This window comes from Durio zibethinus, chromosome 14, assembly GCF_047325235.1.
Source record: "Durio zibethinus cultivar Kanyao isolate XHJ-2024 chromosome 14, ASM4732523v1, whole genome shotgun sequence".
NCBI classification, from domain to species: domain Eukaryota; kingdom Viridiplantae; phylum Streptophyta; class Magnoliopsida; order Malvales; family Malvaceae; genus Durio; species Durio zibethinus.
In genome coordinates, this window is record NC_143175.1 from 11,784,271 (window position 1) to 11,792,863 (window position 8,593).

At 36.3% G+C, this 8,593-nt stretch overlaps 1 pseudogene; it reads right to left on the reverse strand.

The window, feature by feature from the left end:
- Positions 1-5,148: 5,148 nt before the first annotated feature.
- Positions 5,149-6,774, reverse strand: LOC111293991 (tubulin alpha chain pseudogene; annotated as a pseudogene).
- Positions 6,775-8,593: the final 1,819 nt, after the last annotated feature.

Here is an 8,593-nt window from a genome sequence, read left to right on the forward strand (position 1 = left end):
GTAGTGTATGCTATGCAAATGCATATGAATTTCAATGCATGTTATGCAAATGTTGGCCAAATAATTCCTATTCAATGTATGGTACTCAAATTTCTCAAGCTCTTTTCTTAAGCATCCAGCCTTTTGATTCTTCAGGGATCCAATTACATTGCTCTTCTAAGATTGAACCAGTGTAGCTCTTAATTATCTTTTTCACTCACATTCTTTTTTGTTTAGTTTCTCAATACTTTGGAATAAGCTTCATCAATCGATAATCCCTTGACCATCATTCAATGAATTTATCAGCACTAGCAAATTTCAAAACAAATTTCATCCACCATCACTGGGTCTTTGTCTCAGCATCAACCATTCCAAAACAAACTCTGTCCACTGATTGTTCCCACCATTCGATCAATTCATCCTTGTACTCATCACTTGATTGTATCACTGCCCCATTTCTTCATTTGATCACATCATATATCCTTCTAAATCATCTCCTCTAGGTTTCTACCATTTCTTCATTTTGTCTCCACCATCATCTTAGATTTTTTTTCAAATGAATGCAAGACTCTTTTAAGCACATATTCATTCATTCATTATCATTTCAAATCCTGACAAATACAATGCAATCAAGCATTTTCTCAATTCATTCTAAGGGTGTAATGATAAGAGAACACAAGGTGAATTATGGTAAAGATAAATAATGAAGATCTGTTTTGGTACAAAACAAATGGGAAACGAAATAAATTAGATACATGTCATTGGGGTGAATGGTATGTCCAAATGATGAATATTCAGACAATTTTCAACATTAATCTAGGATTCTTTTTCAAAAACTCATTCCATTTACTGTTGAAGTCAACTTGAGCTTGACGAACTCTGCCCTAGTCTTTGAGGGATCTTTAGATGTCTTTGATCTTCCATTCACGTGAGCCATTTGACCTGGATCTTTTTTTTTTTTTGGTACCAAAATCACCCTTTCAGGTTTTCAATTTGGATCTCTTTTTTCATTTTTTCATTTTTTTATTTTTTTATTTTTTCATTTTTTCATTTTTTCTTCTTTCTTTTTTTTCTCTTTTTTTTTCATCATCTTTTTTTCCTCATTTTTCATCTATTGTTGATATCCTTCATACATCAAACTTTAGAGTAATGTAGCATGATTCCATTGCTTCCTCATGAGCATGCCTTCGCCCAACATATGATCATTCAAATTGAGTATTCACACTTGATCTAAATGGACTTTTCAAGGTTGTAACGTAGGCCAAGGTGAAGGGTCATAAAAAAAATAGATATAATAGGCTCAAAACATATATTAAAAATAGTTCAAGACCGAAGGATCATTTGATGCAGCTTGGCATTTTACCCCCACATCGTTTCACTACTTTTTTTTTTCTCACACAAAAGATTCTCATTACTTTGCCCCAAGTCATGTGTGGCTTTTATTTTTCTTTTGCTTTTCTTTCTCTTTCCATTTTTGAGACCTTTTGTGGTGTGTTTTTTTCTTTTTTTTTTCAAAATTTACCCTCCAGTGTAGAGGGTGATCCTTGGTTGGGGTTCTTAAAAAAAATGATAAGCTCAAATGGGTAACAATAAATGGTTTTTCAAATGGTAAAAGAAAGATGGCCATTTTTTATCTCAGTTGTGAATACCTTTCTTGAACATCATCTATTGAACAAAGCTCATGAACTTGTATAAAAGATTGCACATCTTCAAGATATATCTATTTCACTTTCAGTAACAGCTTACTTTTTGCTCAAATCATCTCCTCACATTGACGTGGATGAGTTCTCAAAATTAAATCCCAGAATTATTGTTATCATTGTCTAAATATTCATCATCTGAAATTTAAGAATAAGAATGTGAAGTTATGGAAGGTAACAAGGCACGGAATAAATGGTCAAGTGAAAGAGAAAAATGTAATGAAATGCATTGTCTTGCCTTTATTAAAATGATAACAAGTGAAGTCATATTGCAAAAAAAATCTAACATTGTTTGAAAAGAAATCCCAAAATGACAGAAGAAACCTTCAACCAGCCTTATCTCCATTGATGTCTTGCCCCTCAATTCATTGTGAATCTCTGGATCCTTCCTGTTCTTGACTTTCGCTCAGTACACTAACATTAGGTGGTGTTGCTTTTCCTTGATCAAAACTTACCATTCCATCATTGATCAACCGTTGCACCTTATACTTTAAAGCAGTACAATTTTTAGTAGAATGGCCAGTAATTCCATAATGATAGTCACAACGGGCTGTAGGATCATACCACTTTGGATAGGGTGGTTTAAGTGGTTCCACATGGCTGGGGGCAATCAAGTGGCTATTATAGAGTTCTCGATATAACTCTGTATAAGTCATAGGGATTGGATCAAATACAGGTTTTTCTCGAGTAGTCCGTTGTTCTCGTGAGCCACTTGCTGGGTGAGTAGGACGAATTTGGGTTCTTACAGGAGCTTGAATGTTAAGGCGGTAAGTGGATGAATAAGATGGTTGTGGGGCTAGCTGGTAGGGGTAGGATGAGGCATTATTCACAGCAGGATAGTATGGAGAGTAACCTTGGGATGGATAGGGTTGATAACCCCCGAATTGTTGTCTATCAAAACTCATAGCTTGAGCTTCAGCTTCTTTCTTTTCTGATGCCTTCTTGGTTTCTCCTCCTCTCAACTTGCCATTTTTTATGGCACTTTCAATAATTTCTCCAGAGATTACCATGTCAGCAAAATTCTTTGTTGCATTCCCTATCATCTTTTCATAATAGGGAGGCTTTAAAGTACTAACAAACAGCACTGTGGTCTCTTTCTCTGTCAGTGGAGGTTGTACCTGTGAAGCTATATCCCTCCATCTATGGGCTTATTCTTTAAAAGACTCATTTGACTTTTTCTCCAGATTTTGCAAAGATAAACGATCAGGAGCCAAATCGATAATGTGTCGATATTGGCTGATGAAGTCATGAGCCATATCGCTCCAGGAACGAATGTGGGTTCTATCCAACTGAACATACCACCTGGCAGCAGAACCAGTAAGACTATCCTGGAAGACATGCATCAAGAGTTTTTCATCATGTGCATGAGCTGCCATCTTCCTGCAATACATGGTGATGTGGGTTTTAGGGCACTTTGTACCGTCATATTTTTCAAATTTTGGTACTTTGAATTTATAAGGAATAACCACATCAGGAACTAGGCAGAGCCCAGCAGCATCAACTGACCTATAACAGCTAAATCCTTCCACATCCCGTAGCCTCTGCTCTAGCATGCTAATTTTGGAGCTTTCCTCAGCTTCTACCCTTACCTTTTCCTTGTCCTTCTCTTTTACATCATCTAGATCAGGAATTGGTTCCGTTACCTTTTCAGTGAAGACAGGATTTATATAGCTATTATACTGTCTTGGGTTGAAAGCTGATGGCATTCCAGGATATGTTGGATATGCAAAATGTTATGGTGGGACCTCTTGGGCAGACTGGGCTTGAGGTGGGCCAAAACCTGAAGGGTACAAAGGGTCAGCCACTTCTTGCTAGCTTGTACTTCCTTCAACTCTTTTTCCTTTATTCATATTATTGAGGGCCTCCAGAATCTTGCTTAGCTCACTTTCAATCTTCTCTTGAGCTTTTTCTAGCTTTTCAAATCTATGAGAACTTTCTTCTTCCATTTGCCTTGCTCTGGATCTTGTGTTGTATCGATGGGTAGGATTTTCGTTAGATGGAGCTATCCTGGAGCCTTGAGTACCATACTTCTGATTAGAAATGTTATGCTGTGCCTTATGTATTATGCTTTGATACACAAATGAAATGTACATTTTTTGAATGAAATCTAGTATGAAATGAATGCAAATGATTGTGTTGAAACATGATCATGAAAAGAATACAGATGCATACAATCAGACAAACAACATAGTAGTTCCGCGGATGAAACGTAAGTGATGTTGATGCATAATGTTACATATGATAAAAATAATACACAAAGTTAAGCAATCAAAATGATTAGATAAACACCCTTTTTGTGTCCTAATTTTAGGGTATATCTATCATTGGGTAGAAAGAGCTCTATCCTAGGTGTAGGCACTCTTAAAGTTCACTACATGCGGTTTTAAGGTCAGAGTCTAAAGGTCCTCAAATTGCTCCTTACATCCCTGTCCATTACAGACTAGTAAGGCACCATAATCCTCACCCATTATAGGCTACAAGCGGAAAAGGTTTAATTTGAGTGGGAGTATTTCGCTAGCCACTACGGAGGCATTAGACCTCACGAAAGCAATAGGTACTTTACTCCCTCCTAGAGGGACGGAGCTCGGGTGTAGAGCTCATGTTATGCACATGCACATGAATGACATAATTAACAAAGTAAATAAAATATGAATGAATAACAACACATATATACAACAAGGTTCAATTTCATTTGGCTTTTGGATAACACAAATTATTTGCTGGCCTGACTCTCAAGGTCCCCAGTGGAGTCGCCAAGCTGTCATAACGTCTAGATCCGGGGATCTATCGCTAGACATTGACTTTTAGGGAGTCGCCACCAATTTTTTTTTATCTAGGTGCGATTGGCCACCTAAGGAATCTGTCCTTTCAGGGAACACCTAAGTTTAAGGGTCCCTAAAAGAATAGGTTCAGGTCTGCTAACCAGAACAAGGTTCGGGAGTTCGGTTACGTGTGAGGAAGGTTATAGCACCCTCACAACGCCCATCAAAAGATGGTACCAGCTTAAATTTGTGTTATCCAAAAGCCTTAAAATTTTACCAAGTAATTAATTATTGAAAATTATTCTCAATTGACTCTAATACTTTTAGCAGAAAATTGAAAAAATTCCCTCACCTCAAGAGTATGCAAGAAAAACTATTGTTTCACTTGCAGAGGCTCCGTCGTCGGATTATTTAAAGAAAAAAAAACAAAATCAAAATTAAGATAGAAAGGAAGGAAATAATAAATTTTTTTTTGTAGGGAAAATTGATACTTTCAACTTTTCCCCAAAAATATTTTTTTGGAAATTTATTTTTAAGGAAAATTGATACTTTCAACTTTTCCCCAAAAATATTTTTTTTGGAAATTTATTTTTAAGGAAAATTGATACTTTCAACTTTTCCTCAAAAATATTTCTTTTTGAAAATTTTTATTTTTTTGCAAAAAATAAAAATAAAATAAAATAAAATAAATAAAAATAATACTCCTGAAAATAACTAGCACAAAAATAAATAAATAAATAAAATACCAAAAAAAAGATTATCTTGACTTGCCATACATTTGTCGAGGATACATAGGAGCCATTTGCTGTGAAAGTATGTCCATATACTGTGCTCCCAGAACTGGTTGAGGATGAAAACCAGCGAACCGGTTTCCCTGAACAGCCTCGTTATTAATTGCTGACAAATGACCGGTTGTGATTGGCTGAATGTACATACCCACCACCCGATCACTTCTCATATGTTGAGGTCCTTGAGGTTGGCCATGTGTTACACTAACTTGAGTAACCATTGACTGAGGATATTGAACACCCGCAACTGGGCTAGAGTCTGCCGCCTGTGCTTTCCAGAGTGATGGTGGTAGCAAGCCACTTCTCTGAGCACCATAGACAGGTGAAGAGGGCTGCTGTTGTAGAACCAATTGACCATTCCAGGCAGGACCTGTGCCTTGAGCATATGACTGTTCATATCGAGGTGATCCCGTGTTTGGTGCAGCTCCAGTCGCATGAAAATTCTACTGCTGCTGAGTAGGCTGTCGTCTCTGGTCTGTAAAATTCCCATCAACAACCTTCGCTCTGGTCTTGATGGTGGCCACAGCTGCATTCACATCTTTGGGCACAACATCACCTCGGTACAGGAGGCAGCAAACCATGTACTTTCCATGGCGTGGGTCACATTTGGCCATCATGGAAAAGGGTTCAAAAGCACTGTTGGTGATCCCAGCCACTGATAGTTGCTCATGGTAAGCCTTCTCAGCTGAAATAACAGGTGCATAGGAGGAAAGCATAAAATGAATCTTGGGATAGGGAACCGGGTTAGTCTGGAACTCGGCCACATCCACATTCAGAGCTCCATCAAACCTCAAAGAGGTAGTAAGAGATGAGATAACCTGAGAGACAAGGCGGTTAAGATTGGTATAAGTGGGTCGTTCAATGTCCAGAGAACGCCTGCAGATGTCATATATGGCTTCATTATCGAGAAGCACAGCAACATCAGTGTGCTCAAGGAGCGAATGAGTGGACAGCACAACGTTGTAAGGCTCTACAACAGATGTAAAAACCTGAGGTGAATGATACACAGTGAAACCAAGCTTTGACTTCTTTCCATAGTCAACAGAGAGACGCTCGAAGAGAAGAGATCCAAGGCCAGAACCAGTACCACCACCAACAGCATTGAAAACCAAAACCCCTTGGAATCCGATACAGTTATCAGCGAGCTTTCGGATGCGATCCAAGCAGAGATCAACAATCTCTTTTCCAATCGTATAATGGCCACGGGCGAAATTGTTGGCAGCATCTTCTTTCCCACTGATGAGTTGCTCAGGGTGGAACAGCTGACGATACGTTCCAGTCCTAACTTCATCGATAACAGTAGGCTCTAGATCAACAAATATAGTGCGAGGAACGTGCTTTTCGGCACCAGTTTCGCTGAAAAAGGTGTTGAAAGCATCGTCTCCTCCACCAACAGTCTTATCACTTGGCATTTGGCCATCAGGCTGAATGCCATGCTCGAGACAGTAAAGCTCCCAGCAAACATTGCCAACCTGAATACCGGCCTGACCGATATGAATCGAAATACACTCTCTCATTTTTCCTTTTTTTTTTTTTGAGATTCAAGAAAACCCAAGAAAAAAATCCTCAGAAAATGAAACAACCATTTTTGTTTGAAAAAAAAGATTGTGGCGTGTATCCAGACGCCTGCCTTCTCCTATTCGGATTCTCCTTCTATCTTTTTCTCCTTTTTTTTTTTCGTCTCCTATTCGGACTCTTCTTCTATCTTTCCTCCCCCTATCCGGATTCCTCCTCTATCTTTTTTTCTGTTTTGTTTTTTTTTTTTCTATTGCTGTGAATTGTAATGGCATATAAAACCAAGTGATTGTGTTTCAGTTTGATTCTCATTAGTCATCAAATGCTAAAGATTAACACCTAATTTTTTTATCATCATCAAACTTAATCTCAATCTTTCTTTTTTTTTTTTAAATAATCAGATAATCAAAAGAAAGAAAAAAAATAAATCATAAAATAAAAAAAATGATAAATATGAAATAAACAAAAATATAAAATAAAAATGAATAAAAATCCCTGCAACTAAGCTTGGATTAGTCTCAAATGACAAAGAATCCCGGACAAAATGGGGTGTCTACAGTAATAACAACTCCTGAATTTTGTGTACTGCTAAATCTCTTGCAAGATTTAGTGTGAAATCTAAATTCATTGATGATGAAACTTTTATATCATTTTACAATCCTGTTTGGACCTTGTAAAGACACTTCACCTCTTCATTAACAAGCCTTTCACTCCAAACCTATAAAAGTGGAATAAATATATATATGTTATTAATGCTAATTATACCGTAAGCATTTTATGTAAATTTGTCATAAAAGAAAATATGACATTACTTACAATTGCTCTTAACCATTCATGAAAGTTTTCGGCAAACAACTTATCAAGCTCTCAAAGGTTTGATCGTCGATAATGTGTAAGAGCTCTCAAATTATTTCTATAATCACTATAAAGCATCATGATAAAGTATTAACAATAAATTATACTTAATGTAATGAATAATTTTCTTGCTAAAAAACTTACATGCGAAATGATTCAATAGTGTCATGATGAAAAAAACATATCGATCTCCTTGTGCCCAAGATTTATTATCTAACTCAACCATTTCAGCTTTGTTTATTGGTTGTCCAAAATTTTGAAAAAGATACCTATAGGTAAAGTCATGTTGTTACATATCAACATTTCTCAATGGTCTATTAAATCTCATTTCAACATCTTCCAAATAACGAGAACAAAATATCACACTTTTCTGTTAAATATCCTTCAGCAATAAAACCTTTCGATAGTGTTTGTTGCAACAATAAGACTTTAACCTCCCCAAAACCCTATCGCATAAAATATTAGTCATATATCTTTTTAACAAGAGTGGCATAATCATCAATATAAACCTAATCAATCCATTAAACAATAATACCTTTTGATATGATACATCAATCGATAATAAATTAGCCCACCGACTTATGCTGCACATGAAGGTAGATAACCAAATGTATCATAACAGTGAAAAAGTTTAGAGAAAAAATCTTTTCTAAATGACATAAAGTAATCATGGCTCGATCTTGAAGTTTGTCAAGCTCTTTCATATTCATACATTTTTCACATAGAGATTTAAATATGTTACTCACTTCAATTACCACAAAAGTGATTTGCTTTGATATTGATGAATGTAAAGCAATTAGAAGTAAGTTTTGCATCAAAATGTGATAATTATGTGACTTCAATAAAAAAAATTTTTACTCTCTCATATTCACACATCTCAATATATTTGACGCATAACCCTCTGGAATTTTGATATTTTTTAAAACCTTACAAAGCACATCTTTTTCAAATTTAAAAATCCTAAAACAAGCAACAAGCAATTGATATTTGCCAT